Here is a 26,145-nt window from a genome sequence, read left to right as displayed (position 1 = left end):
GTTTCAGTCACTGTGGCTATGTCTATGTGACAGCAAACACTTGACAGGGAGTAGTCATGTCTAGTGCCATGCATGCTGGTGTTCCACTTTCCTTTGGGTGTTGGCCCTACATCTTCCTTTCCAGTCTCAGTGGAGGGGCACCACCTCTGCAGCAAGCATCAAGCAGACAGTGGGGTCTACACTGTGGGGGTGCACTGGTTGTTTCACTAATGTAAGAGTCACTGGCCCCCCAACCCCATAGCACAGTCACTTTCCAAATCCCAAATGTTTGCTTCTTGCCCAACTTAGAGAGGATCTCAAGACCCTTCAGTGGAGGCCATGGAGTTCTCACCCTGCCCAGCTGTGTAGACAAACACCATAGTGGGGGTGGGACCAAGACTATTACTGCTACTTGGAAATACCTGCCTCTTGCAGATCCAGCTTTAATCTTCTTCTGACATCCTAGTACTGGCAGATCCTGCAGAAAGTAGATATCAGAGTTACTACTGTGAGGAGACAAAATAATGAGAACAGTTCTACCAAAGATAATGAAATATCACATAATGTCTGCATTTTACCATTGAGTTAAATGCATCCTTAGAAAACTGAATGTAATAAAATCTCAAGACATTTTTGGAAATTATTATGCTTCTAGTAACTTTGTGTGAATTTTTATACAAAGACTGCTCTATGAGTTATATAAAATGTTACAAAAAAGGAAAAAAATAATAATAATATTCTGGGGCCTGGTACTATGGCACAGCAAGCTAAGCTGGCATCCCACATCAGAGTGCCAGTGCAAGCTCCAGCTGCTCCACTTCTGATCCAGTTCCCTACTCATGTGCCTGGAAAAGCAGTTGAGGATGGTCCAAGTGTGTTGGCCCCTGTCACCCATGTGGCATACCTGAATGGATCTCTGAACTCCTGGTTTAAGCCTGGGCCAGCCCTGGCCATTGACCATTTACAGAGTGAACCAGTGGATGGAAGATGGTAGACTTTTCTCTTTCCTTCTCTCTCTCTCTCTCTCTCCCTCTCTCTCTCTATATATATATACAATATGTATATAATTTGTGTGTGATATAGATATGTATATATAGAGGGATTTCTCTGCCTTTCACGTAAAGAAATAAATCTTACAAATCAAAAACAGGCCGGCACCGCGGCTCAGTAGGCTAATCCTCCACTTAGTGGCGCCGGCACACCGGGTTCTAGTCCAGGTCGGGGCGCCGGATTCTGTCCTGGTTGCCCCTCTTCCAGGTCAGCTCTCTGCTGTGGCCCGGAAAGGCAGCGAGGATGGCCCAAGTGCTTGGGCCCTGCACCCCATGGGAGACCAGGAGAAGCACCTGGCTCCTGGCTTCGGATCAGCGCGGTGTGCCGGCCGCAGCGCGCCAGCCGTGGCGGCCATTGGAGGGTGAACCAATGGCAAAAGGAAGACCTTTCTCTCTGTCTCTCTCTCTCACTGTCCACTCTGACTGTCAAAAAAAATAATAATAATATTCTGATCCACCTATCTCTCCTCTTTGAACCTGGACCAGCTCCCTCAATCCCCATCCTGAGAGGCATTCACATCTCAGAGAGGGATGTGAACTCCAGTGGTTCAACTCAAGTCCTGTTCTCTGAGGTCAGCCGGTCCCTAGCTGTCACCTGGGTCCTTCCACTCTCCAGCGTGGTGACTTTGAATAGCCCTTTCTGTCTCTGTTTCTAGTATAGTAGGGCCTGTTTCACGGTTTCTTCAGGATGCACAGCAGTATCTGAGGCACAGCTGGTGCTCGTTGAGTGTGTGTTTAACACATGCTTCAGTGAGCCAGAACTCTTCTGCACAATCCATTACCAATTCCTTCTCCATGCTCTCATTGCCCTTATCTAAGGGCGTAGCCCAGTATCTCAGTTTTAGGATTTCTTTTTGATACTCCTATTTGGAAAAACCTTTATCTTGCCCTTCTGACTTTGAATTATTACCTACCACACTGTTCCTCCTTACATGGCATTTGGGGGGTTCTGACTTCTCCTATGCCTGGCACCAACCTAAAACACTTCCTCTGGACCTGCCCAGAGTCCCTCTGCGAAGCTTCTAAGGGAGAGATTCTGATGATGCTGATGTACTGCCCAGCCCTACTCAGGGAAGCCTAGCCACCATGGAAAATGCCATCAGAACAGTCATGTAAATACTGTCTGTGGAGGTGGGCCCAGAAAATGGAAAGATGAGTAGATGTGCATGCTGGTAGGTTTGTAGCAAGTGGATTATATAATCCATTTCACTAACTAATCTGAGGTTCAGAACTTCTGACGCTGGTCAGAGCATAACAAGCCTTGGATCAAAGTGTTCCAATTGTCATGCTTTGGCAAGCACATTGCAGAGATGTAATTGTGCATCAGCCTGCTTTGATGAGCCAGAGGCTGCACCTCCCTCGCCAAAGGCCTTGTCAGAGCAGATAACGGACGAACTCCTGTAGACCGGGGCTGTATGAGTCACCTTGGGGAAATCAAGACCCCAGCTGCTGAAAGGAACAATTTCAAAACTGAGAGTTGGCTGGAGACAATTTTGTGCACAACAGAAAGAATCTGTGCCTGTTCAGAGCAAATCAGAGCTTTGTGCGAGCCTGCCTAGGCTGTCCCCAGCTGGAGGAGACTACCCCACATGGCACATTTAGAAATGTCTGGAGACACACTGGTTTGTCACAACTGGGAATAGGCGTGTTATTGGAACCTAGTGGGTAGAAGCCTGAATGCTGCTCAACCATGCACAGAGGAGCCCTGCAGAGCAGCTGATGCAGCCTGCAGTGTCAGCAGCACTGCCGTTGGGAAACCGTCCTAGAAGGAAGCACCACATGATTTACAAAGCTGGCAAGAGGCAGGTGCTCCTAACTTCCCATCACCAGGCACCAGTCTGACTGGTTATCTCTTTATCTGGGAGTGCCATTAATTAAGAGAACGGACCTCTGCGTTTTAATCAAAGCTACTTCACTGGCCAGCACGGGCAACTATAAACTGGGTCTGGTCATATAACTTGCCTGGCCAAGTTGTTGAAAGACTAAGTGGACAATAAGAAATAGTGCAAGTAAAGTGCTTCATCAAGGACCCAGCAATTAACGAAGTTAACTTTGACTTTGCTCACTCACTGCTTTACTTTATTTATTGCTATTTTTAGGATTTTCACTGTTTTTGCCATTCTCCTAGCTGGGAAGCCATCCTCCCTGCACCCACCCACCTGTGATCCTTCACTTATACCCTCCAAGTTCAGTTTCAATGTCATTTCCTCCAGAAAACTCCCCAGACCTGCAAATAGGGGTCACTTGGACCCTGTTATGAGTTCACCGGCATGTCATTCACCACTGTGTTCACTAATTGCCTCATTAATCTGCCAGCTCCTACATGACAGAGACACATCCTACCACCTGTGTGCCCTCATTCCATTCACAGTGAATATTTCTTAAATATTCTTAATCTGTCTTTATCACAGTTGTTATCATATCTTATATCAGATGGTGTAAGGGTTGTCCTTTACTCATTTGGTTTGTTGCATAAACATTGGCCCCTCCAATAGTCTGAGTTCCTCTCTGGAAGTAAATGTCTCATAGGAGTTGACGATGGGTCCAAGGATCTGCAAAGACTTCCTACCAGATGGGGCTGGGTAGCAAGAATTCCAGAATAGATACTCTGATGAGAAGGAATGAAGACCCTTACCCTCATAGTTTTGGATACAGTATGACAGTCTCAGGAAGTCATTCCATGCAGCCTAAAACTTTTATGGGCTCTGCATTAAAGACAGTTGCAATTTCTGGACCTCATGTCCTTTCTACTTAACTGTCTACCTATGGAAAGGAATAAGAAATCTGCTACCCATCTTACAAACACAGAATTAACCTCTGTGCCCAATGATAAAGCTTCGGGATGGAATGGCAAGGAACCAATGTTTCCTCTGGACAAGCTGATAGTTTTCCAACTCCTTCATCATCCTATAAAGAAGATGTTCCATAACAAAAATTCTCAAATTTTCAAAATGAGAAATTCTAAAAAACAAAAGTGAAATGAAGCAAATGCTGCTGATTATCTGGAGTTAGTGTTTAATATTCAGAGAAAATAATTATTCCATTGACTTTCAAAGCAACCGTCATCAAACTTGTAGGGTGTGGGTGTAGACATCATAACGAGCAAATGGAGCCAACACTGGCACAAAGGAATGTGGGGGTTCAAAGAGGAGCTTGGGAAGCAGAGTGAGGAGAAGCTTTCTGAAAAGGGTATGACTACCACTGTTCTTTGTTCATTTTCAAAATTTTTTATTGGGGGAAATTACATTTAAAAGGATAGAGAGACTAATGTAAGAAAAATATATGCACATTTCCAGCTTTCAATAGTTATCAATTCATGTTGAATCTTGTTTTATTAATCTCCTCTCCATTCTCTTATCCCATAAATTTTTGAAGTATATAAGGCATAGTGTTTCACTTATAAACATTTCAGTACATGTCCCTCAATGAGAGGACCAGTATTTCATGTGAGAGACACAGACAAACAGAGAGCCAGAGACAGAGCTCCCATCCACTGGTTCATTCCCCAGATATAACAGTTCCAACAGGGGCCGCAGCCAGGAACCAGAAACTCAATCCAGGTCTCCCACGTGGATGACAGAGACACAATTACTTGAGCCATCCTTGCTACCTCCCAGGATCTCCACTGGCAAGAAGCTGGAATGAGAGCTGCAGCTATGCCTTGAACCCCAGTATTAATAAAAAATGCAGGCATCTTAGACACTAGGCCAAGTGCCCACGAGAAGAGGGCTTTTTAAAAAAAGAATATTCACAGTACCATTATTATTTCTAAAAAGTTAATGCTATGTGAGTTCATTTTTTGTCACTGTAGTGAAATATCTGATACTGGGTGATTATCAAGAAAATAGGTTTATTTCATTCCCGGTTATGGAAGCTCAAAGACAAGGGGCCTGATCTGGTGAGAACCTCATGGCAGAAGACAATGGGAGGGGCATGTGTGAGCAGGAGAGATCACATGGTGAGGCAGGAAGACGGCGAGCAATTCAGGGGCGAGGCTCTGTCTTCTCCCAGATAACTCTCTTGAGAATTAACTTAAGGGTCCCATGAACTTTCTTAGTCCTTCCCAGGGGCATGGCCCCAGTGACCTAAGCAATTCCCACTAGGCCTTGCTTCATAAAGTTATCACCCACCACTGTACTGTCACAAGGGGAACAAAACTTACAACTCATGAGACTTTGGGAGACAAATCACATCCACCTCACAGCATGATAACTCCACCTTATTATCAAATATCCAGTCTGTTCAAAGTTGCTTGCCTTATTGCAATAGTGTCTCTTAATTTTTATAGGTTCCCTCAAGAAGCCTTTTGTTTTCCCTTATAATTTATTTGTTAAAGTAATGTGCAGTTTTTGGGTAGAGTTTGCCACATTCTGGATTTTGCCAAGTGCATGGCCTGGTGTTGTTTAATGTGTTCCTCTATCCATTGTGTTTCCTAGAAACTGTTAAGCATACTTATAGAACTGATTACATTGTTTCATTTTTGTCAATGTTTGTTATGGTGAGCTTCCTAAAGGAATCACCTGATATCTGATTACCCCCATTCACATGGTGATTGATCAATGGGTTTCAGTGTTGGCAGTTTCATATCATTCATAAGGTTTCATACAAGCATTTTCACCTATTATTATTGATGATTATTATCTGTACTTGTATCTATTATTTCATTAGGAGTTTCAAAGTAGCAACATTACAATTCAAATTTTCCTCCTTAATTTATCATCAAGAATGCTTTTATAGGCTGGCGCCACGGCTCACTAGGCTAATCCTCCGCCTGTGGCACCAGTACTCCGGGTTCTAGTCCCGGTCGGGGCGCTGGTTCTGTCCCAGTTGCTCCTCTTCCAGTCCAGCTCTCTGCTGTGGCCCGGGAAGGCAGTGGAGGATGGCCCAGGTGCTTGGGCCCTACACTCGCATGGGAGACCAGGAGGAAGCACCTGGCTCCTGGCTTCGGATCGGCGCAGCACCAGCTGTAGCGGCCATTTGGGGGTGAACCAACGGAATGAAGATCTTTCTCTATGTCTCTCTCTCTCACTGTCTAACTCTGCCAGTCAAAAAAAAAAAAAAAGACTGCTTTTATAAAGAAAAACTTCCTGAGGTAGGCATTTACTTTAGCAATTACGATGCCATTTAGGATACCCAAGACCACACCAGAGTCCCAGCGTTTGAGTCCCAGCTCCAGGTGCAGCTCCTGATTCCAGCTTCCTGCTACTACAGGCTCTGTGGAGCAGCAGTGGTGGCTCAAGTAGCTGATTCTTGCCATCTACACGGGAGACCTAGATCTAGTTTACTCCTAGTTTTAGCACAGGTCGTTCTCCACCATTGCTGATATTTAGGGAGTGAATCAGCAGGCGGGCTCTTGTTTCTCTCTCTCTCTTCTCTCTCTTTCTTTTTCTACAACACAGTAAACACATAAAATTGAAAAAAACAATGTTCCCACACAAACTATTTGGTTGCCCCGAAGTAAAGTTTTCCCAGAAAAGACAGGGAGGATGCTTCATCGTCCCTTTGTCTCTCAGTAATTGATAGGATTCCTAGAATCCTCTAAAAGAACCCTTTTTTCTTTGGTTAAAATATTATCATGAGCTCTAAGATTTTTAAAATATTTGATATATTTCAATAGAGTAAAGCTATTATTCTTTTTTAAGTTTAAATGTTCCATCGTTAGCACTGAAAGAAATTTCACATTGCTCCTGAATCAATTTAACACAGATCCAATGGCTTTGGATAGCTTCCTTGTTTCTGTGACCAGATATTCCAGACTCACCTTACTCAACTCCTGTCCCACATCTACAATCATCCGTTCTCCAAAGAAGCCCGTTCTTTAGTAAGAAATCGTATTGGATGCCACACAACTTGGATGTGAGGGATCTTCATTGCTCTTGATTTGATTCTTATTCCCTGGAATTTTTCAGGGAATAGAACTATTTTTTTTCTTTTTAACAGAAAATATAGCAGGGATTCATTCTATTTGTATCAATTCTTAACAACATTGGAATTATTATTTATTCAGTGCGTATGTGTGTATATTTCTGTGTACATACATATTTCTGTTTCTATGTGACAACAGGGACATGGCAGAGAAGTGCATTCAATAGCTTTTCATCACTATGAAAATAACGAAAGCAGCCTACTTTATAAACAAAGAGGTCTGTTTTGGCTCATGGTTTCAAAGGATCACAGCCCAAGCTCAGGTGTTCCCCACTAGTTCTTGTGATGTTGCTCTTGCTAGTAGAGTCCTAAAGTGGCACAGAGCATCATATGGAAATAGACAGGGGGTGTGCAGTAAAGTCTTTCTTTATAAAGAAAGTCCACAGATGTCAATCACAGGGGCTCCACCCTAAGAACCTAATCAAATTTAATCACTTCCCAAAGGCCCTACACCTAGATTAAGTTTCCATCCTTTCAGTATCATTAAGATTTTTAAGGACTAAATTCCTGCATGATGGAAGTGGGCCAGCAATAGGAGAGATACTTACAGAGGAGACCTGGAGAAAGAACAAGGAAAGTGAGAGATAGAAGAGATTCAAGGAGCTAGGAAACCTTCACATAGAATACTCTTTGGATCCAAAACTGTGGGACTTGTGCACAAGACATAAAGATCAGTTTTAAAGATTTATTTTATTTATTTTGAAAGGCAGAGAGATGGAGAGAGGCAAAGATGGAGAAAAGGGGATCTTCCATCCATTGCTTCACTGTCTAAATGACAGCAGTGGTCAGGGCTAGGCCAAGCCATTGTCAGGAGCCTGGAACTCCTCCCAGGTCTCCCACATGAGTGCAGGTTTCCAAGTACTTGGACCATCTTCCTTTGCTTTCCCAGGCACATTAGCAGCAAGATGAATCAAAAGAAAAGCAGCCATGACTTGAATCAGTGCTCCAATATTAGATCCAGCATCACAGGCAGAAGTTTAACCCACTGTGCCATGACTCCAGACCAAGGTAAAGATGTTTAAATACCAGTTAACAACTTCCTGACAATCATAAACTATTACCACATTCCTTGGCTACCCCCCCCCAAAACAGTAGACCTTTGTATAGCATGATATGTACTAAGCATTGATCTAAGTGGTTACTGTATAATCTCATTGGATCTCACAACAACATTCAGAGATAGGTGTTATTATTTCCATCTTATAAAAGAGAAAATGGAAGGAAGTACAGAGTGGTTAAGTCACTTTCTGCAGGTGAAATTATTAGTGAATAGCAGAACCAAGATCCAACCGCCCAGGCATCTTGGCTTTAGAGTCTTACCACAACTTGGATTTTCCAGTGCTCCCCTTTCCCAAATCATGTATGTGTGAGGTGTGTGTGTGTGAGAGAGAGAGAGAGAGAATATCTGCATATCTTCATATCCTCTCAGGATAGGATATTAAAGAAAAATATGAAGATATGTAGATATTAACACAGACACATGCACACCTCACACATACATGATTTGGGAAAGGGGAGCACTGGAAGACCCAAGTCACAAATATCTCATTGTAAAATGGGATTAGGAAATCCATGAGGTTTCTACACAAATCAACACCACTTAGAATTGTAGAAAAACATATGAAGAATGAAGACTAGAACTAAAACTTTCCATTGAAATAGATAAATGACAGATAGAGAGATAATAGAGAGATAAATAGATGTATACTTCGAAATGTTCATAGAAAATGAATATTATAAAAAGACCTGACATGGATTTCAAGCATTTTTTGCACCAAAATAAAATTATATTTTAATTCTATTCCCCCGTAAACATTTATGAAGTACCTTTGTAAATAGTTATAGAGATACGTACATAATTTACTTATTCTTCCAACCATCTATTCATTCACTCTTCATTCCACAATGTAGACACTGAGTTGGGCTAAATCAGTAACTTTGCAATACCACTTGCCTAGGAAATCCATGAATTCAGAATCATGTAGTCCAAAATTTTGCAATGCCACTAGCTTTAAGGAACTCCATGTGACAGAGACAATGGGTAACTTGTCTTGAATATGGGACCCAGGCTGTCCCCTCTCAAGATATACCACTAGTGGTATCTGTAAGGCTTTCCTTATAAACAAAGAATTCAATACAATTTTCTCACTACAATGAGCTGAAAATAGTCCATTTGAACCAAGTCATCTCAACCTAATGGGTGAGGGGAGGAAATCCCTAATGCAAGCCAGAGCAGGTGCAGGAAGCCATCCACTTCCTTCCTTCTTCCCAAAAGACCAGTCATCACAGCTTCACAGTCAGGATGCCGGCAAAGCAGGGCCTACAGCTGGGCAGCCCTTGTGCCAAGAGTGTGTAAACCCAAATGGAAGCTGGAAGGAAAAGGAAGGCAGCCCTAGCACATCAATCCTCCTACTTGCTCCCCATTGGAGTTGGATCTGGGGAAAGCAGACGTAAAAACATCACCAGCTGGTGTGTTTCCTGCCAGGGACACCAGCCACAGCCTTGCTTGCCCCTAGACACACGAGTACAGCAAACAGCATCCATCTGTAGCTCTGCTCCTTTTGTTTCCCAGAGATCCTAGGTAGCAGATAAGAACAAATCAGTGTTTTGGAGGCCCAACAGGTCCTGACTGCTGCTTCAGTGCCACAGAGAAGATAAACAAGGGACTGACAGTCAACAGCTGAAGCCTCATTACACCTGTAGATCCAACTAGGAAATAAAGGAATGCTCCTCTGGCACCATTCCCACCGTGTCTGCCCTCAGCAGCTCCCTCACCTGCTTCCCTGCTCACACTGGTGCTGACAGCAGCTCGCACAGGTCAGCTGAGCTTCCAGGACAAAGAGGATGTTCCTGGCAAGGAAAGGCCAAGACAGACCAAGCTTGCCTAGCAGAGCTAGAGGCAGACTGAGAAAGACTCTCCCATGCTGCCTTGAGCTCTCATCCTTGTTAAGTTCTGTGGTTTCTTTGACCCTTCATCTCACTCTGAGGAACCGCACTCTCTTATCTGATCTTTACTAGCCCATCATGAAACGGGCAACAAGAAAGACAGGTGACGTGACAGAATTATCTTCTTTTTACAATTCATCCATGCCTCATGTCTCTTTGTGTCTCTCTTCTCCTATGTTCACATACTGTCAGCCTCTTGGCATGCCAAAACCACTTTTCCTGCAGTTCTCCAAGGATTACAAATAGCAAGGTAAAAGAGAATCACAATGCGTGCCCTACCTACTGCACCCAACTCAACTGAGCAAGCCTTTTAAAGCACCAATCCAAGTGCAAAGCAAAATGAAGAACGGGGATCAGCCTGTCCTCAGACCAACTGAGAATTAGATATATTCACAGACGTGAAGAATCCAATGCATTCACCAGTCATTCATGGTCACTCATGCTGCAAGCACTTACTAGCATCTCTCATTTTTTTTATTCATTTGACAGATAGAGTTAGACAGTGAGAGAGACAGAGAGAAAGGTCTTCCTTCTGTTGCTTCACTCCCCAAATGGCCACTAGAGCCGGAGCTACGCCAATCCAAAGCCAGGAGCTAGGAGCTTCCTCCTGGTCTCCCGTGCCAGGGCAGGGGCTCAAGCACTTGAGCCATCCTCCACTGCCTTCCTGGGCCACATCAGAGAGCTGGACTGGAAGAGGAGCAACTGGGACCAGAACCTGGTGCCCACATGGGATGCTGGTGCTGCAGGCAGAGGATTAACCAAGTGAGCCACGGCACTGGCCCCCACTAGCATACCTTATTAAAAAGAGAAATCTTGGGGCCAGCACTGTAGCATAGCAGGTAAAGCCGCCATCTGCAGTACCAGCATCCCATATGGGTGCTGGTTCGAGTCCCAGCTGTTCAACTTCCTATCCAGCTCTCTGCTATGGTCTGGGAAAGCAGTAGAAGATGGCCCAAATCTTTGGGACCCTGCATCCCTGTGGGAGACCCAGAGGAAGCTCCAGGCTCCTGGCTTCAGATTGGCTCAGCTCCGGCTGTTACAGCCATTTGGTGAGTGAACCAGTGGATGGGAGACATCTCTCTCTCTCTCTCTCTCTCTCTCTCTCTCTCTCTTTCTCTCTCTCCCTCCCTCCCTCTCTGTAACTCTGCCTTTCAAATAAATAAACAAATATTTATAAACAAGAGAGAGAAATCCTGAGGTGCAGCAGTCTAAGCTGTCATTTGCAACATCAGTATCCCATATCAAAGAGCTGATTTGAGTCTTGGATGCCCCAGCAGATGATAGTCCAAGTTCTTGGGACCCTGTCACCCATGTAAGAGACCCTGATGGAGCTCCAGGCTCCTGGCTTTGTTTGGCCCAGACTTAACCAATGAAGTCATTTGGAGTATAAACCAGCAGATGCAGGATCTTTCTCTCTCTCTTTCTCCCTCTATGACTGCTTTCAAATAAGTAAATAAATAAATAAATAAATAAGAGAAATATTTTTAAGGAAAAATAATTCTCTATTGTGGCACCAATGAAGAAATGAAGATAGGTAAATTTGTTACTAACATGAAAATTTGGATTTGATATTGATCCAATATACATCAAGTATTGTTCCAATATATACAAAGTACTTTTATATAGAGCTGCATATTATATCATGTGAGGGACATAGAATTATTAAGTTATTGATTGAGTTCTTAAGATATATAAAAATCCAGTGGAGAAACATACACCAATAACACTAATATCAAAACTGGGTATGCTCAAGAATAGGGGAGAAGAGACAGCTGTAATTTACTGAACTGCTACTATGTCCCTGGTACTTTACATATTTGATTTGTAAGGTGTTCTTCAGCAATATTTACTGGCCACATAATTTATGCTATGGAGCTAGTGATGTGGTCTTAAGAGGGATGCAATGTGATGAAAATTAGTCCTGAGGGAAGTGTAGAGCAGAGAAGCCATCTAACCCCAATTTAGGGGATTAAATAAGACTTCCAAAAAAAAGAGACTTTGAAGCTGAGACCTGAAGAATGAGTCACCCAAACAAATCATAGCCAAAGATGTGCTAAGTCCCAAAGGCATGAGAGTTTAAGGTCATCCCTTAATAAAAGAAGAAGATGAAGTTCAAAGGTTATGTAGCTTCCCTAAGCTCAAACAGCTGATGAGTGACACAATGGGATTTGGATCTGGTCTGAGTTCCTTCTACCTATAAAGGTTAATAACAGAAGGAGAGAAATGGATTTCTGTTAGGGAGAACAGGGAAGGCTTTGATAAATTGGGTTTTGAAATACAGGGCAGAGGTAGAAGGAAGTGGACTTAAAAGGAGAGGTGACTGACAAGCAAAGGGAGTCTCATCCGCCCAGGGAATCATGGTTTGACTAGAATGTGGCATGATCTAAGGGTTGGGATGAAGTGTCTTGGAAGATTGTTGGAAAGAAATATTTTAGACAGAAAGATCCATCAGTCAAGTGGAAGATACTTAATTCCCACCAGCAGGATCACTAAGTCCATACGCAGCTGGACATTTTAAGTGGCAGGCAAAAGGCGAAGGTAAAATGCTGAGGACTGCAGTATAAGGCCAGAGGAGCCCTGTCATGGGAGGCTGTCTTAGTTCATCCTCTGTTGCTGTAATGGAATATCGTGCACTGGGTAGTTTATAAATAACAGAGACTGTTCGCATCTATTGTTCAGGAGACTGGAGAGTATGAGTGTGGCACTGGTCTCTGGAGAGGGCCTCCTGGTACATCGCCAAATGGTGGAGGGCATCCATCACCTTATAGAGAAAAAGAACGCTGGTTTGTGTCTTTCTTCCTCTTCTTATAAACCCAATAATAACCTTATGACCTTACCTAACCCTAATCACCTTCCAATGGCCGCATCTTCAAATACCATTAGCATATGAATTTGGGGAGCAAGTTTGCAATATGAACTTTCAGAGGACAGATTCAAACCATAGCAGGAGCATCCCTCTTATCTGAGGTGAATAACCACAGAAATTAAAATGTGTCCAAGGAAAGAGTGCATATAGTCCACTCTCAGGGTGCTGAGAGCTAATAGTAGACTATCACTCCAGAATGACTTGCAATGGTCCACATATTAGCCTGCCCCTCCTTCTTTCCTTCCTGTGTTCCATTCTTCCCTTCCTTCACACCAAAAGCATATTTGTATCTTGTTGCTTCTTGGGAAAAACAAAGCCATTTGAATAAGAGTTTTACAACAAAGTCATCAAGAAAACATATTTCAGGGTCCGGCATTGTGGCATAGTGGGTAAAGAGGCCATCTGCAATGCCGGTATCCTATATGGGTGCTGGTTCATATGTGAGATGTTCTAATTTATATGGGACAGTCTGCTAATGGCCTAGGATAAATAGCACAGAAGATTATCCAAGGGTTTCAGCCTCTACCACCCACATGGGAGACCTGGACTTCTTGGAAAAGACCTTGGAGGCACAGGCAGTCAAAGCCAAAATTAACAATTGGGATTACATCAAATTGAGAAGTTTCTGTACTACAAAAGAAAGAGTCATGAAAGTGAAGAAGCAACTGACAGAATGGAAAAAAAAAATTGCAAACTATGCAACTGATAAAGGGTTGATAACCAGAATCTACAAAGAGATCAAGAAACTCCACAACATCAAAACAAACAACCCACTTAAGAGATGGGCCAAGGACCTCAATAGACATTTTTCAAAAGAGCAAATCCAAATGGCCACCAGCACATGAAAAAATGTTCAGGATCACTAGCAATCAGGGAAATGCAAATCAAAACCACAATGAGGTTTCATCTCACCCTGGTTAGAATGGCTCACATTCAGAAATCTACCAACAACAGATGCTGGCGAGGATGTGGGGAAAAGGGACACTAACTCACTGTTGGTGGGAAAGCAAACTGGTCAAGCCACTATGGAAGTCAGTTTGGAGATTCCTCAGAAACCTGAATATAACCCTACCATACAACCCAACCATCCCACTCCTTGGAATTTACCCAGAGGAAATTAAACTGGCAAATAATAGAGCTGTCTGCACATTAATGTTTATTGCAGCTCAATTCACAATAGCTAAGACCTGGAACCAACCTAAATGCCCATCAACAGTAGACTGAATAAAGAAATTATGGGACATGTACTCTATAGAATACTATACAGCAGTCAAAAACAATGAAACCCAGTCATTTGCAACAAAATGGAGGAATCTGGAACACATCATGCTGAGTGAAATAAGCCAGTCCCAAAGGGACAAATATCGTATGTTCTCCCTGATTGGTGACAACCGAGCACCAAAAAGGAAACCTGTTGAAGTGAAATGGACACTACAAGAAACAATGACTTGATCAGCCTTTGTCCTGACTGTTGATGAACAACTTAATACTTGACCCCTTTGAGTATTTTTTTGTTCTACTTAATATATCGGTTGAACTATTTAATTAACACAATTATTCTTAGGTGTTTAAATTTAACTTAAAATTGATCCCTGTTCAATATAAGAGTGGGAATAAGAGAGGGAGGAGACATACAATTTGGGACATGCTCAATCAGAACTACCCCTAACGGTAGAGTTAGAAACGTGCCAGGGGATTCCAATACAATCCCACCAAGGTGGCATGTACCAATGCCATCTCACTAGTCAAAGTGATCAGTTTCAGTTCACAATTGATCATAATGATAGGACTAAGAGTCAAAGGGATCACATAAACAAGAATAGTGTCTGCTAATACTAACTGATAGAATTAAAAAGGAGAAAAATGATCCAACATGGGAAGTGGGATACACAGCAGACTCATAGAATTGCAGATGTTCTAAACAGCACTCTGGCCTCAGAATCAGCCCTTAAGACGTTCGGATCTGGCTGAAGAGCCCATGAGAGTATTTTAGGCATGGAAAGCCAAGACACTCTGGGGGAAAAAAATGCCCTAAATGAAAGATCTCTGTGAGTGAGATCACAGAGGAAAGAACGGGCCATCAAAGAAGGAGGTATCTTTCTCTGAAGGGAGGAGAGAACTTCCACTTTGACTATGGCCTTGTCTAAATAAGATCAAAGTTGGCATACTCAAAAAGCTTCCATAGCCTTGGCAACTAATGACAAGAGCCTTGGGTGATTACTGACACCATAAACAAGAGTGCCAATTGTTAAGTCAACAACAGGAGTCACTGTGCACTTACTTCCCATGTAGGAGCTCTGTCCCCATGTAGGATCTTTGTCCTTAATGTGTTGTACAATGTGAATTAACGGTATAACTAGTATTCAAACAGTACTTTATATTTTGTGTTTTTGTGTGGGTGCAAACTGCTGAAATCTTTACTTAGTATATACTAAATTGATCTTCTGTATACAAAGATAATTGAAAATGAATCTTGATGTGAATGGAATGGGAGAGGGAGCAGGAGATGGGATGATTGTGGGTGGGAGGGAGGTTATGGGGGGAAAAAGCCACTGTAATCCAAAAGCTGTACTTTGGAAATTTTTTATTAAATAAAAGTTTAAAAAAGAAGCTCCTGGCTCCTGGCCCCTGGCTTTGGCCTGGGTTAGCCCTTTCCAGGTGGCCATCTGGGGAGTGAACCATGGATTGAAGCTGTCTCTCCAACTCTCACTCTCTGTTACCCTTAATTTCAAATAAACTTTAAAAATGTTTTTTAAAAAAAAAGAAAAAGAAAACATTGTTTTAGAACATGTGTTGTATTTCTAATGATTTTGTCTGACTACCAAATATCAAATAATAAATTAATGAAAACATTTAAACTCATTGCTTCAAATTCAGCAAACTAATTAATGAGAGAATTCTTAATAATACAAGGAAGGAGTTTGTTTTTGTTCCCTGTTATGATCTGTTGTTGTCTCATTTTTATAATCTTTAGCAAAATCAAGTTTCATGTGAAAGAAAAGTTGCAGGTAGCCCAAAACCACTGATAGGAAGGTAAGAATCCAGGAGGCTCAATGGCAGAGCAAGAATTGTTAGCAGTGACAAACCAACCCTCCTCAATAGCAGAATAATGGAATTTTGCATGGCCTGGCCTTTGGACTTGGCAGACCCATGGATCCCACCAAGCTCTATGATCTTGGTAAGTTATTTCTTTTTTTTTCTTTCAACTTCAGGTTTTTCTTTAACTTTTATTTAATGAATATAAATTTCCAAAGTACAGCTTATGGATTACAATGGCTCCCCCCCCCATAACTTCCCTCCCACCCACAACCCTCCCCTTTCCCTCTTCCTCCCCCCTTCCATTCACATCAAGATTCATTTTTGATTCTCTTTATATACAGAAGATCAGTTTAGCATATATTAAGTAAAGATTTCAACAGTTTGCACCCACATAGAAACACAAAGTAAAAAATACTGTTTGAGTACTAGTTATAGCATTAAATCACAATGTACAGCACATTAAGGACAGAGATCCTACATGAGGAGTAAGTGCACAGTGACTCCTGTTGTTGACTTAACAAATTGACACTCTTGTTTATGGCCTCAGTAATCACCCTAGGTTCTTGTCATGAGTCGCCAAGGCTATGGAAGCCTTTTGAGTTCACCAACTCTAATCATATTTAGACAAGGTCATAGTCATAGTGGAAGTTCTCTCCTCCCTTCAGAGAAAGGTACCTCCTTCTTTGATGACCTGTTCTTTTCACTGGGATCTCACTCGCAGAGATCTTTCATGTAGGGTGTTTTTTGTTTGTTTGTTTGTTTTGTTTTGTTTTGTTTTGTTTTTTGCCAGAGTGTTTTGGCTTTTCATGCCTATAATACTCTCACGGGCTTTTCAGCCAGATCCGCATGCCTTAAGGGCTGATTCTGAGGCCAGAGTGCTGTTCAGGATATTTCTATCTTGGTGTCATCAAAAGATGGTAATCCTGCTTCATATTCTCTTTGCAAAATTGTTGTAAGTATTAAATAAGATGGTGTATAGAAATCCCTAGCTCAGAGCCTGCAACATGATGGTGTTCAACAATAGAGCCCTCCCCCATAGTCTCCCTCCCACATTCATTTTCCCTCCCTCTACAGGATTTGATATGTATCTATGTTACATGACATTTATAACACTGCATTTTAATGTTCTGATAACTGGTCTATCTGTCCCACTAGATATGAGCCATTTGAGAATACAAATCAAGTCATACATTTACATCTGCTAATGATGTAGTGACTAGTAATTGCTCAACTAGTCATTTCTCATGATTGTGTTTAAAAGCTCTATTCAGTTAAGTATTTAAAACTGATTCATGACCCAATGTATAACTTGGTGATAAACGCTGTGGAACAGACTTATTGGAAGTGTTAAAGTTCACAGGGTAAGAAAAGTATGAGGCAGAGACCATCAGGGAGTTCTGTGGAGGAGGCAAGACCTAAAAGGGGGCTGGAAGACAGAGCAGTCCTCAGTGGAATGATGGACATCACTTTACAAACAATAAAAATGAGTGGAAGTGTAGAAGCAGAGTTGACCATGTCACATTTAAGAGACAGGAAGACTACTGATACAGTATGATGTGTTCAGAGCCAAGCAAGATTGTTTGCACTTGATGTAGTGGGGATAGAGAACCATGAAGGGTGTACCAGGAAGGAAGTGACTTGATGTTACTGATATTTAAACAAGGCCAACGGATTTAAAACCTCCAATATTGAAGAAAGGACATTCCTTGAAAAGATTTGGACTTTCAGGGCTGGCACTGTGGCATAGTGGGTAAAGCTGCTACCTGCAATGCCGGCATCCCATATAGGCCAGTTCAAGTCCCAGCTGCTCCACTTCTAATCCAGCTCTGCTATGGCCTGGGAAAGCAGTAGAAGATGGCCCTAGTCCTTGGGTATGCACCTGCATGGGAGACCCGGAGGAAGCTCCTAGCTCCTGGCTTTGGGTCAGCTCAGCTCCGGCTGCATCATCTGGGGAGTGAACCAGTGGATGGAAGTCCTCTCTCTCTCTCTGTCTCTCTCTCTCTGCCCTGCCTCTCTATAATTCTGACTTTCAAATAAATAAATAAAATCTTATAAAAAAAAAAAGATTTGGACTGTGCCTGGTATTGTTGGGGAAAGAAGCTCATGGACAGGAAGTGAGAGTATCAAAGTGTGCTGCACAAAAGGTTAGTTAGTCCTGGGAGGTCAGTTCCCATCGCAGTGGAGCTGTGTTCCCAGAGAGAGACTGAGCCAAGGGTCACCGAGTACTAACCACCCATCCCTGTGTCTTGGTGGATCAGGCAGTCGAGAGGCAGTGCTGAGAAGCGTCACTAATGAGTTCAATGGCAGCCTAGAAGGATGCTGTTCTGGAGCTTGGGTCTTTACAAAAAAGAATGACCAGGAGGTGGAGCCAAGATGGCGGAATAGTGAGGGCACGCACCGATAGTCCGGGAAAATTTAGTTTAATAAAAGGGGAGTTACGGTAGCCTCAGAAAAAAGAACCAGGAAAATATTGCAGAGGAAACTCTTCTAGATCGAGTGGCCGTGAATCCGAGGACCTACTGGGAGAACAAGGTCGCCCACCGCGCGGATTAAAGACCTAAATCTACGACCTGACACCATCAAGTTACTAGAGAACATTGGAGAAACCCTTCAAGATATTGGCACAGGAAAAGAGTTTCTGGAAAAGACCCGGGAGGCACAGGCAGTCAAAGCCAAAATCAACTATTGGGATTGCATCAAATTGAGAAGTTTCTGTACTGCAAAAGAAACAGTCAGGAGAGTGAAGAGACAACCGACAGAATGGGAAAAAATATTTGCAAACTATGCAACAGATAAAGGGTTAATAACCAGAATCTACAAAGAGATCAAGAAACTCCACAAAAACAAAACCAACAACCCACTTAAGAGATGGGCCAAGGACCTCAATAGACATTTTTCAAAAGAGGAAATCCAAATGGCCACCAGCACATGAAAAAATGTTCAAGGTCATTAGCAATCAGGGAAATGCAAATCAAAACCACAATGAGGTTTCACCTCACCCCGGTTAGAATGGCTCACATGCAGAAATCTACCAACAACAGATGCTGGCGAGGATGTGGGGGAAAAGGGACACTAACCCACTGTTGGTGGGAATGCAAACTGGTCAAGCCACTATGGAAGTCAGTCTGCAGATTCCTCAGAAACCTGAAGATAACCCTACCGTTCGACCCATTCATCCCACTCCTTGGAATTTACCCAAAGGAATTTAAATTGGCAAACAAAAAAGCAGTCTGCAGCCTAATGTTTATTGCAGCTCAATTCACAATAGCTAAGACCTGGAACCAACCTAAATGCCCATCAACAGTAGACTGGATAAAGAAATTATGGGATATGTACTCTTTAGAATACTATAAGGCAGTAAGAAACAACGAAATCCAGTCATTTGCAACAAAATGGAGGAATCTGGAACACATCATGCTGAGTGAAATAAGCCAGTCCCAAAGGGACAAATACCATATGTTCTCCCTGATCGGTGACAACTGACTGAACACCAAAAAGGAAACCTCCTGAAGTGAAACGGACACTATGGGAAACGGTGACTTGATCAGCATAGCCCTGACTGTTAATGAACAACTTAATACATTATCCCTCTTAGTAGTTTTTTTTGTCTGTTCTACTTAATATGACTGGTTTAATTCTGTAATTAATACACAGTTATTCTTAAGTGTTAAAAATTAACTGAAATGTAAGCCGGCGCCGTGGCTCACTAGGCTAATCCTTCACCTTGCGGCGCCGGCACACCGGGTTCTAGTCCCGGTTGGGGCGCCGGATTCTGTCCCGGTTGCCCCTCTTCCAGGCCAGCTCTCTGCTGTGGCCAGGGAGTGCAGTGGAGGATGGCCCAGGTGCTTGGGCCCTGCACCCCATGGGAGACCAGGAAAAGCACCTGGCTCCTGGCTCCTGCCACCAGATCAGCGCGGTGCGCCAGCCGCAGCGCGCCGGCCGCGGCGGCCATTGGAGGGTGAACCAACGGCAAAGGAAGACCTTTCTCTCTGTCTCTCTCTCTCACTGTCCACTCTGCCTGTCCAAAAAAAAAAAAAAAAAAAGTTCCAGACAGGAAATATTTAAAAAAAAAAAATTTAACTGAAATGTGATCCCTGTTAAAAATAAGAGTGGGAATAAGAGAGGGAAGAGATGTATAATATGGGACATGCTCAAGCTGACTTGCCCCAAATGGTAGAGTTAGAAACATAACAGGGGATTCCAATTCAATCCCATCAAGGTGGCATGTACCAATGCCATCTCACTATTCCAAGTGATCAATTTCAGTTCACAATTGATCATAATGAAAGGACTAAGAGTCAAAGGGAGCACATAAACAAGTCTAGTACTTGCTAACACTAACCGATAGAATTAATAAAGGGGAGAGTGATCCAACATGGGAAGTGAGATACTCAGCAGACTCATAGAATGGCAGATGTCCTAAATAGCACTCTGGCCTCAGAATCAGCCCTAAAGGCATTCGGATCTGGCTGAAAAGCCCATGAGAGTATTTCAGGCATGGAAAGCCAAGACACTCTGGCAAAAGATCTCTGCGAGTGAGATCCCAGTGGAAAGAACAGGTCTTCAAAGAAGGAGGTACCTTTCTCTGAAGGGAGGAGAGAACCTCCACTTTGACTATGACCTTGTCTAAACAAGATAAGAATCGGAGAACTCAGAGGGCTTCCATAGCCTTGGAAACTCATGACTGGAGCATAGGGAGACTACTGATGCCATAGACAGGAGTGTCAATTGGTAAAGTCAACAACAGGAGTCACGGTGCACTTACTCCTCATGTAGGATCTCTGTCCTTAATGTGCTGTGTATTGAGATTTAATGCTATAACGAGTACTCAAACAATATATTTCACTTTGTGTTTCTATGGGGGTGCAAACTGTTGAAATCTTTACTTAATGTATACTAAACTGATCCTCTGTAAAAAAAAAAAAAAAAAAAAAAAAAAAAAGAAAGAAATTATCAACTCCCAACTTGACTCTCACTGGGATTAAACATGATAATAGGTCTGATCTGATTTCATCATCATTTAAAAAAATCATCTATTATTTTTCACTTTATGTTTCTGTGTGGGAGCAAACTGTTGAAATCCTCACTTAATGTATACTAAGCTGATCTTCTGTATATTAAGATAATCGAAAATGAATCTTGATGTGAATGGAAGGGGAGAGGGAGTGGGAAAGGGGAGGGTAGTGGGTGGGAGGGATGGTATGGGGGGGAAGCCATTGTAATCCATAAATCGTACTTTGGAAATTTATATTCATTAAATAAAAGTTAAAAAAAAATTTTAAAAAATAAAATAAAATAAAATAATACCAAATGTTGTAATGGATGGAACTGTTTGGGAAACAATTTGAGTTCCACTGAGCACGTTTGGATAAACTATGGCCTCAGCTTACAATATACATTCTCAGATTGTCTTTCTAGAAAACCCTTATTTATGCTTTAAAACCCTAGATATCATCCACTTCCTGAAACCTCCTCATCTTATCAGATGCAAAATTCAATCAGCTCTTCTTTTGTGCTACCTGTACAAAATTATGTCATCTGTGTTTATATTTCTCAGCTTAGGAACCCCTAGGAAGCAAGAAATGTTTCTTCTCCCTGCCCCAGTGCTTAACACATGACAATAATGTACTTAATAAATGCGATCCCATTCTCCCACATCCTTTTGTGTACCACTGTGTCCTCCATGGCAGTGACAGGTTGTGGTGTGGCACTTTCACCTAGGAAGCACCAGGCACTGCTTCGTTTCTTGCTCTTTCAGCTTCTCGTATTTCAGCACTCACTGCATTGATGCATTTTCATGGGATTCAACCCAAAAGCCAAATCAAACAATCAAGGAAACCAGTGCAGATTTGGAATGGAAAATCAATCAAAAATATCTCACTCTTGAGTAATTTCAAATTGCAAAGCCAGTTTTTATTTTAAACTGACATTGAATTCTTAACTCTACTGATCCCTGTGGAGATATTTGCCACGCATGACTTGGGTGAAGGTGACTGCCTACAACAGATTAAGAGGTTCATTTGGTGTTTGGCAGCTTCCTGACCTATGCCTCCTGTCCCTCATTCACTAGGGACTTTGTATTGAGTGGCAGATGCAGACAAAGCAACAGTGACTTGGTTGTGCTGCAGCTGCAGCCTGTGTCATTTGGCTACGTTTACAGTCATCCCAGCTGCAGTCAGTCAGAAGATACCACACATGGGGAACAATAGTTGCTTTTCCAAGCCAATATGTGAGGGCATAATAAAAAGAAGATTACAGAAGAAGCAGTGAGGTAGATCTCCATCTCCACTACTGTGCAGCACTGTAAAATTCCCTTAATAAAATGACCTTCCTGGACCTCACTATCCTTGACTGGAGAGCAATACCCACCTGCCTATTTCCCCAGGATGAGAAGAGGTATTAAGGATTAACTGGAATGGTGAATTTCAACTCCAAGTTTCTATACAAACACTAGTAATAGCCAGCATTTTTTAACATTTTATATGTGCTAGAAATTATTCTAAATGCTTATATTTGTTTTAATTTAATCATACCAGCAATCCTATGATCTCAATAATATTAGTCCCATTTTAAATTTTAAAGTACTTGCTTAGGTGACAAAGCCAGAAATGCAAAATGTAATATCTGAGTCCAGGCTGATAACCACAGTTATACACTGAACATTTAAGGAATTGTTCTTCTATTGCTTTAGATTTGCTTTACAGGCTATACAGCAGACTCATAGAACGACAAACGCCCTATACAGAACTCTGAACTCAGAATCAGCCATTAAGTCATTTTGATCTGGCTGAAAAGCTCCCGAGAGAATTTCAGGCATGGAAAGCAAAGACACAGTGGCAAAAAATGATCTACATGAAGGATCTCTGTGAATGAGATCCCAGTGGAAAGAAGGGGCCATCAAAGAAGGATATACTTTTCTCTGAAGGGAGGAGAGAATTTCCACATTGTGTATGGCCCTGTCTAAATATGGATGGAGTTTGTGGACTCAAAAGGCTTCCATTCAGGATACACAGCACACTCATAGGATGGCAGATGCCCTAAACAGCATTCTGGCCTCAGAATCAGCCCTTAAGGCATTCAGATCCAGCTAAGAAGCCCATAGGAGTTTCTCAGGCATGAAAAGCCAAGACACTGTGGCAAAAAATGACCTAAATGAAAGATCTCTGTGAGTTGAGATCCCAGGGAAAGAAAGGGCCATCAAAGAAGGAGGTACCTTTCTCTGAAGGGAGGAGAGAAGTTCCACATTTATTATGGCCTTGTCTAAAAAAGGTCAGAGCTTGTGAATTCAAGAGACTCTCATAGCCTTGGCAGCTCATGACAAGAGCATTGAGTGATTACTGACGCCATAAACAAGAGTGTCAATTGTTAAATCTACAACGGAAGTCACTGTGCACTTACTCCCCATGTAGGAGCTCTGTCCTTAATGTGTTGTACTATGCGAATTAATGGTAAAACTAGTACTCAAACAGTACTTTATACTTTGTGTATCTGTTGGGTGCAAACTGTTTAAATCTTTACTTAGTATATACTAAGTTGATCTTCTGTATATAAAGACAATTGAAAATGAATCTTGATGAAGAATGGGATGGGAGAGGGAGTGGGAGATGGGATGGTTGCAGGTGGGAGGGAGGTTATGGGGGGAAGAACTGCTATAATCCAAAAGTTATACTTTCAAAAATTATATTTATTAAATAAAAGTTTTTTAAAAAGGCTCCATAGTCTTGGAAGCTCATGACAAGAGCCTTGGGTGATCACTGACATCATAAATAAGAGTTTCAATTGTTAAATCAATAACAGGAGTCACTGTGCACTTACTTCCCATGTAGGACCTCTGTGTCTAATGAGTTGTACTATGAGAATTAACAGTAAAACTTGTCTTCAAACAGTACTTTATATTTTGTATGTCTGTGTGGGTGTGAACTGTTGAAATCTTTACTTAGCATAGAGTTGATCTTCTGTATATAAAGATAATTAAAAATGAATCTCAATGAAGAATGGGTTGGGAGAGGGAGTAGGATGTGGGATGGGGTGGGAGTGGGAGGGCGGGTACTGGGGGAAGAACTGCTATGTTTCTAAAGCTGTACCTATGAAATTTGTATTCATTAAATAAAAGATTTCTTAAAAAAAAGATTTGCTTTAATAATATCCATCACATGAAGAAATCAGTACTTTGCCCATGCCTCTATAAAAGCACTTTCCACTGTGTTAAAATTTGTTTTTATATGCCTGTCTCCTCCATTATGCTGTGAGTTCCTTGAGAGTGGGAACAATGTTATGCTTATCTGTAGTAGTTCCAATGCTGCATACAGGATCTGGCATATTGTAGGTGGACACATCACTCTCTAGAGATGTGTGTTGGATATATAGATACGAGGAAGAGAAAGAGTAAAAGGTAAGTAGATAAAATAGATGGATGGATAGATGGATAGATGAATAGATACAACAATGAAATAGTTGTATGGCCAGTTGGGTGGGTAAGTAGGTAGAGGGATGAGTGGATGGTTGGGTACATTTGTGGATGGGTCGGTTAGTAGGTGATAGATGGAAGGATGGGTGAGTGGGTAGGTTCAGGGATAAGGTGGATGGGTATACGCGGGTGGATGAGTAGTAGAGGGCATGTTAATGTATTGGTAGGTGGGAAGATGAATAGAAGGATGAGTAGGTGGGTGAGTTGATGATTAGATGAATCACAATTCTGAGTTATAGTCATTTCTATATTTATTTTGAGATTACAGTTGTATTTATTTTTTACCCTCACTGAGTTTGCCAATCATCTTAAATTTTTTTTCTCTCTTAAATTGTTCAAAACCAATTTACTATCTCACAGTTCAAAAAATCCATAAATTTTAAAAGAACACAGGAATGGTGTTGATTCAGTAACAGAGAAAGGACTGATGGGCTGATTTTAATTTTTTTCCTGCATTTTAGGTATATCTATGTTTGACTTCTCTTAGCACTTCGAGAATGAGAACTGTATTTTGAACTGTTTTGACTCCGTGACATATTTGCTACAACACAGAAACAGACAAGCAATAAATGTCAAGTCAAACTAGTGAGTCAGCCAGGCCCCTAGCCCCCGCATGTGCCCTCTTTTCCCACCACACCCAGCAGGCATTTCCTGTGTATGCTCTTTCCCTCCTTTCTAGAGAGAATGTGCTGGCAGTCAGTCATTCTCTAGTGCAAACATAAGCAGTATATGAACTTGACCTTGACTTTTATATTTCAAGATTTTCCTTTCTAATAGAATAATTCTTGACTTGAGGCATCACCAAATCGCCCTTTTGGGAAGCATCCCAGAGAGTTGCTCCAAAAACTCCAGTCTGCCAAAATAAAGTACAATAGATCTGGAAATGGAATGGTTTAAAAAAAAGTGTGTAGATCTCCATTTTTTCCACCAGCATAAGCTTATCTTTGTTTTCATTTCTCCATGAGCTTTTTTTCAATAAAATTACATATTTTAGGATTTTTTCTTTATTTTTAATTTTCAACAGATTCAATATAATTCACAGACACAACTCCAAGAATATAATGATACTCCTCTCCTACCTTTCTCCCTCCTACGTTTCAGTTCTCTCCCTCCCTCCTTCCCTACTTCTCTCTTTCCATTCCTCTTCCTCCAGTCTTTGAGAAAACACACTTCCAATTCACATCACAGTAAAAAGGCTCAATGCTTCACCAAACAACCTGTTCAATAAGCAAAAAGCCCCCAGTCTAGTGGGAATACACTCAAGAGCTATAATCAACAATGGAATGGAAAAACAACAATTTCACCCATATACAGCAAACTTTAGAGCAATCACAGATCACCAAAACTATAGTAGTAAAACCTTCTCAGACACTGGCTTGAAAAAGGCACAAAACAAAGTTCCACAAAACTGATACACATAGGCATTTCTTCTTTTTGTTTTTGTTTTTTTTTACTTTTTTAATTTTAGTGCTCACATATAAAGGAGAACATTTGACATTTGTCTTCTTATTTCACTCAACACAATGTCCTTCAGCTGCATCAATTTTTATGTGAATGATAGAATTTCATTCTTTTTTAGAGCTGAGTAGTATTCCATTGTGTGTATATACCACATTTTCTTTATCCATTCATCTAATGATTGCCACCTTGGCTGATTCCATATTTTGGCTATTATGAACAGTGCTGCTATAAATATGATGAATCAGGTATCTCTTTGATATATTGTGTTCATGTCTTTTAGGTATATACTCAATAGTGGGATTGCTGCATCATATGGCAAGTCTATTCGTAGTTTGTTAAGAAACTCCACATTGGTTTCCATGGTGACTGCACTAATTTACATTCCTACCAACAGTTTGTGTTACTCTTTCTGT

General features: G+C 41.7%; 1 long non-coding RNA gene across 1 annotated transcript in view; it reads right to left on the bottom strand.

Annotated features, from left to right (window-relative positions):
• Positions 1–318: 318 nt before the first annotated feature.
• LOC138848774 (uncharacterized) overlaps positions 319–26,145 on the bottom strand; it is a 132,312-nt gene continuing 106,485 nt past the window's right edge. The window contains exon 4 of the long non-coding RNA XR_011386839.1: positions 319–457. This is a non-coding gene — a long non-coding RNA (uncharacterized lncRNA). The remainder of the gene's footprint in view (positions 458–26,145) is intronic.

Source organism: Oryctolagus cuniculus, chromosome 2 (genome assembly GCF_964237555.1).
Source record: "Oryctolagus cuniculus chromosome 2, mOryCun1.1, whole genome shotgun sequence".
In the NCBI taxonomy this organism is placed as follows: Eukaryota; Metazoa; Chordata; class Mammalia; order Lagomorpha; family Leporidae; genus Oryctolagus; species Oryctolagus cuniculus.
This window is presented reverse-complemented; position numbering and strand designations above follow the sequence as displayed.